Here is a 9472-nt window from a genome sequence, read left to right as displayed (position 1 = left end):
CTTGTAATGGAATAGCCGAAACTATAAATTGTTTAATAAAAATTATAAAACCTAAAAATGAAATAATATTAAAGGAAATTAAAATAAAAAGTATTTAAAGAAGATAAATAAAGATAAAAGTAAAAATAATAAATAATAAATAAAAAGTTCTTAAACATCGTCATCGCCGGATGGTTCACGAGGTGGTGGAGGCGATGAGATGTAAAGGTGTAGACAAATCTGATGTAGAGTAGCATCAATGTGATCAAAACGCTGAAAACACTACTGCTCAAATCAAGTAAGGTGCTCAGAGTATAAAGCCACCGCATGAATTGGACGATGGGTGGGTGGTAGCTAAGACGGTGGGTCCTCATGTCATGGAGGGACATCATCAGTAATGTCCTCTGGGTCTTCCTCCTCGGTGGACTGGACGAGGCGGTATTGAGGAGGGTAGGTTCCACGTTGTTTCTCGATCATCCTCATATGTAGCATACTCGTGATGCCTTGTGGGGACATCTGGTCGATGAGGGTGAGGGAGGATGATTGTGCTGCTGTGTTGAGGAGCCAGAAGTACCGTACCAATTAAGTCACATAGGGGCCAATAGAGATGACTCTCTTCCCATGCCGCTCCGTCTGATGGCGGATGGCGAGGGCAATGAAATAGGCAAGGTCGAAGACGTGCCTGTTCTCCATACTCTATAAATAGTAGGCGTCGTGAGTGTTGACAACGTCAGTGCTCTCTCACTGTCCTGTCAGAGTGTGGACCAAGATGGTGTGTAAATACCTCAAGGATGGGTCGAGAGCAGATGCCTTAGAGCTGATAGGGTCGTAGGTGGCCGAGGCAGGGACTAAGGCTTGCCAGAATTTCGAAGGAGAGTAGTGGATGTGGCGAATGGAGGGTGTTGAGTTTGTTTTCGTCCATGAATTCCTCCGTATATAGCCCCAGTGCAATTCCAAACTCAGGTACGCTCAACTGGCGAACCAAGCCACCGAGGCTAAACTGGACCGTTCCTTGATCATCAACTCTGTCATAACGGTTTGGAAGTGAAATGCCAAACAAAGTTCTAATGTAAGCTTAAGGTACGTGGGCTCGATGATCCCAAAGAAGAGCTCCCATGGATCAGTCGATAAAAGGGCTCTGACTGCATCAGCTAGTTGGATTTGTTCAAGTGCGGCCTAGCCAATGCAGCGGCCCGTACCTAGGGGTCGGGCCCAAAGTATCTGAAATAGTTCTTCCTGGGTATGGGAAACTGAAGGAAAGGGTGGTGAATTTCAGCAGTAGGACCCAAGGATGACGTTGCTCTTTTCCTCTTCTTTGAAGCGGGGACGACGGTGTTCTTGCCACGTGAGGTTGACATGGTATACCTGCAATGAAAAGTCAAAGTTAAAACAATACTCCCCAAGAATAGTATGGAGAGGTATGCAAGTATGTTAAAATTAAAGAAAAATACTTCATGGGCATCACAGTAAAAGGTAAGATGTACCGAAAAGTAACTAAATCCTAATGGAAGTCATTATTAACAATAGGAACATGAGAATAGTGCTAAATGGAATATCTAGTGAATGAATGCATGTGAGTTTGATAATATGGAATACGGTGTGGGTAAACACGAAATCCATGGAAACAAGAGAAATGAATGAATGTAGCATAATGTATTGACTAAAATGGCAAATTTCTAACAAAGTGCATAAGTATTACTATCATTATAACCATGAATATTTACTCAAAATAGTCAAATGAAACAATAAAAGAAATCATGAAATAAGTAAAAGATTTGAAGAGAATAGAGAGAAAAGAGTAAACAAACGCAAGAGGGAAGAGCTTGAGTCGTCAAGGGTGGTGTTGTGGTAGGCGTACGGGCGTGGTGAGGAGGGCGTGGGCAAGAGTTGCGACGGCTAGGGTTAGGGATTTTGGGGAAGGAGGTGATGAATAGTGAGGTGTTTATATAGATTTTATGGCACACAACCGTGGGGCACGCCCGTGTGCCCTTATTTCAGCCTGTGTTTATCGTGATTTTCAAATTTGGGCGCCTCTGAAATTCATCCCACGCTCGTGTTCTTTGGGTGTGTCGATGCACACGGCCGTGTTCTACTTCGTTTGCTTCTTCCACACTCGTTGTATAGGTGGACGCCCGTGTTGTTTTATCAATCTTGAGCACGGGTGGTGGGCACGGGCGTGTCGTACGCCTGTGCTAAATTCTCAGTTTCAACCATGGTTTCTAGACACCGGCGTGTCGTACACCCGTGTTGTTTTAACAAGCTGGGCGACGGCTACGTCGCATGGCCATAACAACTTATCGCATCCCGTGTTGGGGAAAAATTTTGCCCTATTTTCACGCGGCTGTATCGCACGATCGTGTCTCCACCCGTGGTGTGAGCACGACCTAAAGCACGCCCGTGTACCTGGCCGTGTGGATTAGAACACGTGTGTTTCAATGACTCAGTTAGTGATTAGATGTTAAAAACTAAAACTTTAAAGAAATCAATACTGTTAGTGCTCGGGTTGCCTCCCGAGAAGTGCTTATGTATAGTCTAAGCTCGACTTACCTCGATTTTGCATAGTCATGGTGGTTCGAGGAGTTTACACTCCTCATCCCGGCTATCAAATTTATCAAAATAAGGTTTTAGATGAGTATTATTTACCTTGAACGTATCAAATTTGGGATAAATCACATTGATTGTGCCGTATGGGAAAATGTTAAGTATCGTAAGAGAGATTTCTCCATTAGGTTCAGAGGTGGCAATCCGAGGGTCTACTGTATCTAGTAGTACTTTGTCTCCAACTTTGAGTTGATTTGGTGAGATATTGGGCTCGTCATGGCGTGGTTTTGGTTTATCATGTGTCCTCGGTTTATGTGTCTGCCATTCATCTAGTTCCTTAACTCGTAGCCTTTGTTCTTCATAGATAGGTCCCTTGTCGTTACTTGAACAAGGTTCATGTGTGCTCTTCGAACGTGTTTCCTGTAAAGAAGGTTGCACCACATGGTCAGTATTAGTAGTACGATTTATACAATCACCCTCGATATTTGATGTGTTACTTGAATTATGAGCTTGAAGGGTGATTGTTTCTTCACCCACACGAAGTGTGAGTTCACCTGTACTAACATCAATTATAGTTCTAGTAGTTGCTAAAAAGGGCCTCCCTAAAATTAAAAGCACGTTACTATCCTCCTCTATGTCTAGAACAACGAAATCAACTGGGAATATAAATTTGTCAATTTTAACGAGTACATCTTCAATAATCCCCATAGGAAATCTGATTGTTTTATCTTCTAATTGAATGCTCATCCTAGTTTGTTTGGGTTTTCCAAGACCTAGTTGCTTAAACATTTTGTAAGACATGACATTGATACTAGCCCCTAAATCAGCCAATGCATTATTAACATCTAAGCTACCAATTAAATAAGGAATCGTAAAACTCCCTGGATCTTTTAATTTGTTGGCCAGCTTATTCTACAGAATGGCTGAGCAAACTACATTCATCTCTATATACGACGCCTCGTCTAACTTCTGCTTATTTGCTAAAAGCTCCTTTAAAAATTTGACTACGTTTGGCATCTGTGAAAGAGCCTTAATAAACAATAAGTTAATATGTAATTTCTTTAAAAGTTTAAGGAATTTACCGAATTGTTCGTCTGAGTGGTCTTTCCTTGTCGCATTGGGGTATGGTACATGTGGTTTGTACTCTTTACTTACCTGTTTTTGGTTATTGTGGTCTACCTCACCTTTGCTTTTACTTACCACGATTCCTTACCTCGGGTCTGGTTCAGGTTCCACTAACCCTTCCTTGTCTTGAATGGTAATTGCGTTGAGTTGTTCCCTTGGGTTAGATTCAGTGTTATTCAGTAGACTACCTTGTGGTCGTTTAGATATTAATTTAGCGAGCTGTCCTATCTAAGTTCCGAGCCCTTAGATCAATGCTTGTTGATTTTTGAGTGCTGTCTCGGTATTCTAAAAATGAGTTTCTAACACCAAGATGAATTTTGTTAGCATCTCGTCAAGGTTTAGATTTTTCTCTTGTTGGTAGGGTGATTGTTAGAAGGCTGGAGGTGGTGGTCTCTAATTCCCTTGGCCTCCCCAAGAGAAATTTGGGTGGTTCCTCCAAGCTGCATTGTAAGTATTACTATAATGATTATTTTGAGATGGAGGATTATTACCCATGTAATTTAACTACTCGTTCTCCATGTTGTGGCCATAGGGTGGGTATTCTAAATTGCTAGATCCACCTCCACTTGCTTCGCACTGCATTACTGGGTGAACCTGTGAAGAACCAAGAAAACCGTCAATTTTTCTATTTAAAAGTTCTACCTGATTAGAGAGCATGGTGACCGAATCGATGTTAAAAATATTGGCTGTTTTCATTGGCTTTGTCCTCATGACTTGCCACTGAAAATTATTCAGTGACATCTCTTCTATAAATTTATAAGTATCCTCAAGTGTCTTATTATTGATAGTTCCACCAGCAGCTGCGTCAATCATCTGTCTAGTTGAAGGATTCAGGCCATTGTGAAACGTTTGAACCTGTATCTAGAGTGGTAACCCATGGTGAGGGCACCTTCTCAACAGATTCTTGTATCTCTCTCATGCATCGTAGAGTGTTTCTAAATCCATCTACACAAAAGAAGTGATATCATTACGTAATTTAGCCGTTTTAGCCGGCGAAAAATATTTTAATAAAAACTTTTCAGTCATTTGTTCCCAAGTAGTGATTGACCCTCGTGGTAACGAGTTCAACCACTGTTTAGCTTTGTTCCTTAATGAAAAAGGGAATAACCGAAGGCGAATGACATCATCAGAAATGCCATTAATTTTAAAAGAAAATTTTCCAAGTGAACGTTGGGATCCTCGTCCTGCAAACCATCAAACTGAAGAAATTGCTGTATCATTTGAATTGTGTTAGGTTTCAGTTCAAAATTATTTGCAGCGACAGCTGGCCTAACTATGCTTGATTCAGTTCCTGTTAAAGAAGGTTTAGCATAATCATACATAGTACGTGGAGCAGGATTCTAATTTGCAGCAATCCCAGGAGGTAGCGGATTTTCCTGGTTTTCAGCCATCTTCTCGATTGTGGTGTGAATATCGTCATCTTGCTCTTCCTCTGTGTATCTTAAGCTTCACCTTATTTCTCTTCGGTTTCTACGAACTATGTGATCTATCTCACTATCGAAAAGTAATGGTCCTAACGGGTTTCTTCTGCTCATAAACTAGAAAAACCTGTCAGAGGAAAATAAAAGAAAAGTTAGAAAAGTGAAATTAAACTAAAAATAAATTACAATAAAAGTAAAAATGGCTAAAGTAATAAAAATCGAATGTTCCTAATATCTTAGCTCCCCGGCAACGGTGCCAAAAACTTGATACATGATATTCGCGACAGGTTTTAAAAATTTATAATTAATCATTCTTGAAATTAACTATTATCATGATGAAGGCAAGTGTACCTATCGAACAGTAGTATAGCTTTAGCAAGACCGAATTGTTAAACCCAAAGGGACCAAGAGTACTAGTAATTACTTTCTTTTTATTATCTACCTAAAAATTAAGGGATTTATTTATCTAAACTAATTAACTAAACTAAGGGTGCACAGAGAGAAAATTAGGGAAAAGCTTTTTGGAAAACTCGATTGATTAAGACAATACCCAAGGAAAAATCCACCTAAACTTCACTTGTTATTTGACTCTGAATCAAACGATTTATTGATTTGACTTGATCTGTAGAAATCCCTAAGTTATATTATTATCTCTCTCGAGACTAATAACGTCTAACCCTAGGTTGATTAATTGAAATCTCTTTCTATTTAACACCCTAGTGTTGCATTAACTCGATCTACAGACTCTCTTATTAGGTTTCACCCTAATCTGGCAAAATCTTGTCACCCTATTTTTAGGCATGTAATCAACTCCGCTTAATTACGACAAAATTACTTTTAGACAGGGACTTTTGCTCATCTAAATAAGCGCATTAACTTGAATCAATATCCTGGAATATTAAAACAAGAATTAATAACACATAAGTAAGAACAAGTCAAATATTTACCATACAATTCAAATAATAATAAGATCCGTCTTAGGTTTCATTCCCCATAGGTATTTAGGGGGTTTAGTTCATAATTATGAAATAAAACATCTCAAAAGAATAAAGATAACAAAACATAAAGAAAACCCAAAACTCCTGAAGGAAATTGAAGGGAGATCTTCAGTCTTGACGATGAATCTGGCTTTTGAGATGGATTAATCGGCTTTCCTTGAGTAATTCCTTGCCTCCTACTCCGTGTGTCTGCCTAAGTGCCTCCTCAGGTGTTTAAATATACTTTAGAATGTCTAAGAGCCCTCAAAAGTGGCCTTTTCTGAATAGGACTATACTTGGGCTCGATAGGGACACGCCTGTGTGCGATTGCTTCAGACCGTGGTCAAGGCTGCTAAATAGGCATGGTGTGTGATCTACCCGTGTGAGTCGTGCTTCGATTCTGCGAAATGGACATGGCCGTGTGGCCTACCCATGTGAGGAAGTCCAGGCCGTGTTGATTTCCCATGTTGGCCCATTTTCTTCGTTTTTGGCCCGTTTCTCGCTCTTTTTACTCTCTTATGCTCACTTAAGTATAAAACATGAAATTAAAGGATTAGGAGCATCGAATTCACCAAATATAAAGAGAAATCATCCATAAATGTTCTAAGCATGGGATTAAAATATGTATAAATTACAGTTTATCAATAAGATGGGCAAAATCAATAAAGCAAGGCCGAGACGGTTTGAAGAGTAAGCTCACAAAAGAACTAGATAATCTAATGTTCACAAAGGAACTAGAAAATCTAATGGAAAGGGAGAGGGATGATGGGACAATGGCAAAGCTAATTGATACTAGAATTCGACTCAATATGGAGATTGATAAAGATGAAATGTTTTGGGAACAAAGGGCATGGGCTAACTGGATTCAGTTAGGGGATAATAATTTAGCCTTTTTTCATAAATATGCCTTAAGTCGCAGATGAATTAACACAATTAATAGGCTAGAAATAGACGAAGGAAGGGAAATTTCTGATGAATCAACAATTCATGAGGCCGCTACAAATTACTTCCATAATTTATTTTCGTCTAATGGAGTAGGGAATTTATCCTATCTTTTAACAGGAATTGACACTAATATTTCCTCTGATATAACATAGCTTTGTTGGCAACATATACGACAGAAGAGGTCTATTCAACATTGAAAGGAATGGGGTTCACTAAAGCACCAAGTTATGATGGTTTTCCGGCATTATTCTTTTAGAAGTTCTGGCACATTATGGGTAAAAATGTTGAAACTATTTGTTTGGGAATTTTGAATGACGGTAAGGATTTCGACTCTTTAAACCTTACGGATGTCGTGCTTATTACAAAAATCCCAAACCCCACAAGCCTTGTCAATTTTAAACCTATTAGTTTATGCACAGTTATATACAAAATTGTGGCCAAACAATTACAAATCGTCTTCAAGAATTTATTGGAAATTGTATTAACAGTGCTCAAAGTGATTTCGTTCCAAGAAGGTTAATCTCTGACAAGGTGCTGATAGCCTATGAAATTTTACATACGTTACGCCAAAAACGTACGAGGAAAAAAAGATTCATGGCAGTGAAATTAGACATGAGCAAAGCTTATGATAGAGTTGAATGTGCTTTTTTAAAGGAAGTTATGCTTCGGATGGGATTTGTAGAGAAATGGGTGGCATTGGTTATAAGATGTATCTCTACAGTCTCTTATTAGTGACCATTAATGGGAATAGAGGCAATGTTTTCAAACCTACTAGAGGGCTTTGTCAAGGTGACCCACTTAGTCATTTTCTTTTTTTGATATGTAGCGAGGGACTTTCATCTCTGATTAGGCTGGCTATAAGAGAGGGTTCGTTAAAATGAGTAAAGGCTAGTAGAAGGGATGCGGCGATATCACACCTACTGTTTGTAGATGATTGTATTCTGTTTGGTAAAGCTACAAATAGATGAGCAATGATTTTAAAAGATATTTTGAAGGAATACGAACGATGTTCCGGCCAATGTGTGAACTTTAATAAATCGACGATTTTCTTTAGTTCTAATACAACAGAGGGGGACAAAGAAGATATCTCGTATGTAATGGATGTGAGATGCTCAACAAATTTGGAAAAATATTTAGGACTTCCTAATGTGGTAGGAAGACGAAAGAATGAATCTTTTTAGAATCTCAAGGATAGGGTTAAGCAGAGAATTGGAAAATGTAGCACAAGGCTTCTATCACAAGGGGGAAAAGAGGTTTTTATAAAATCTGTGCTTCAAGCAATGCCAACTTATGTTATGATATGCTTTCTTCTACCAAAATCGCTATGTGGGGAATTAGAAAATATTTTCGCTAAATTCTGGTGACAAAAAGGACAGGGAAAGAAAGAGATTCATTGGTGCTAATGGAAATTTATGTGTCGCCCAAAAGAAGAGGGGGAATGGGCTTTAGAAACATGTCTTAGTTCAACATTTCCCTATTAGCTAAGTAAGGGTTGATGATTATTAATACTCAGAATTCTCTTGTTACGCAAGTATTTAAAGCCAAATATTTTCTGAATGATCACTTTTTAAATTCCCGTTTGAGAAATTCAATCTGGGCGGCTAAAGGTATTTTAGCAAAAAAACTATGCTGGAGGGTTGGTACAGGTATTCTCTATTAATGATGATGCTTGTATTCCAGACACAGTAAATTTTAGATTATCTTCTGTGGTTAATTCTATGCATGATTTTAAAGTTAATGAGTTGATTGATAGCAATGAAAGAACTTGGACATGAAACCTGATTAATAACACCTTTTCAGAAGAAGACACTTGAAAGATCCTCCGAATCCCCTTGGCATGAGCACCCCTGTAACACCCCTAACCCGTAACCATAGCTGGTATAGGTTAAGAGGCATTAACGAACTTGTAACTTAATTCAGAACAATCATATATCCAATAACATCTTGTTTCAGTCAATATTATTCATTCACATTCAATTTGTACTTCAATCAAGCATACAAAGATTTAATCATGCATTCGGGACTAAATCGGTAACCTTTTAAAATTATGGAAACTTAGAAAAAATTCAACATTTCAAATATCACACACCCTTGTAAACAGGCCGTGCGCCTCACATGGCTAGTAGACACGCCCGTGTCTTAAACCATGTGAAAACAGGGTATACATACTGACTTGGTTCACACGGTCAACCACACGCCCGTGTGTCTAACCTGTGTGCCCTTCGAAATGGCCACATACATCCGTTAATCAGGCTGTACCAAAACTGTACGATATATTGACTTATGTAACACGGCGAAGTCACACGCCTGTGTCCTAGGCCGTGTGCCATTTAGGGGGTATACTGACTTGTATCACATGGCCAGTGACACTCCCGTGTGCGAGGCCGTGTGGAGTATACTGAGTTTAATTTCATTTTCACATCAGGGGACACACAGCTATGCAACATGACCGTGTATTACACACGACTGAGATACACACCCGTG

The 9472-nt window shown here is 39.2% G+C and overlaps 1 non-coding gene across 1 annotated transcript; it reads left to right on the top strand.

Annotated features, from left to right (window-relative positions):
* Nucleotides 1-4516: 4516 nt before the first annotated feature.
* Nucleotides 4517-4623, top strand: LOC121211585 (small nucleolar RNA R71). The gene has a single exon (XR_005906806.1). It is a non-coding gene; the product is annotated as a small nucleolar RNA R71 (small nucleolar RNA).
* The last annotated feature ends 4849 nt before the right edge of the window (nucleotides 4624-9472 follow it).

This window comes from Gossypium hirsutum, chromosome A12 (genome assembly GCF_007990345.1).
Source record: "Gossypium hirsutum isolate 1008001.06 chromosome A12, Gossypium_hirsutum_v2.1, whole genome shotgun sequence".
Lineage (NCBI taxonomy): Eukaryota > Viridiplantae > Streptophyta > Magnoliopsida > Malvales > Malvaceae > Gossypium > Gossypium hirsutum.
The sequence above is the reverse complement of the archived record's forward strand: the minus strand, read 5'-3'. Positions and strand labels throughout refer to the sequence as shown.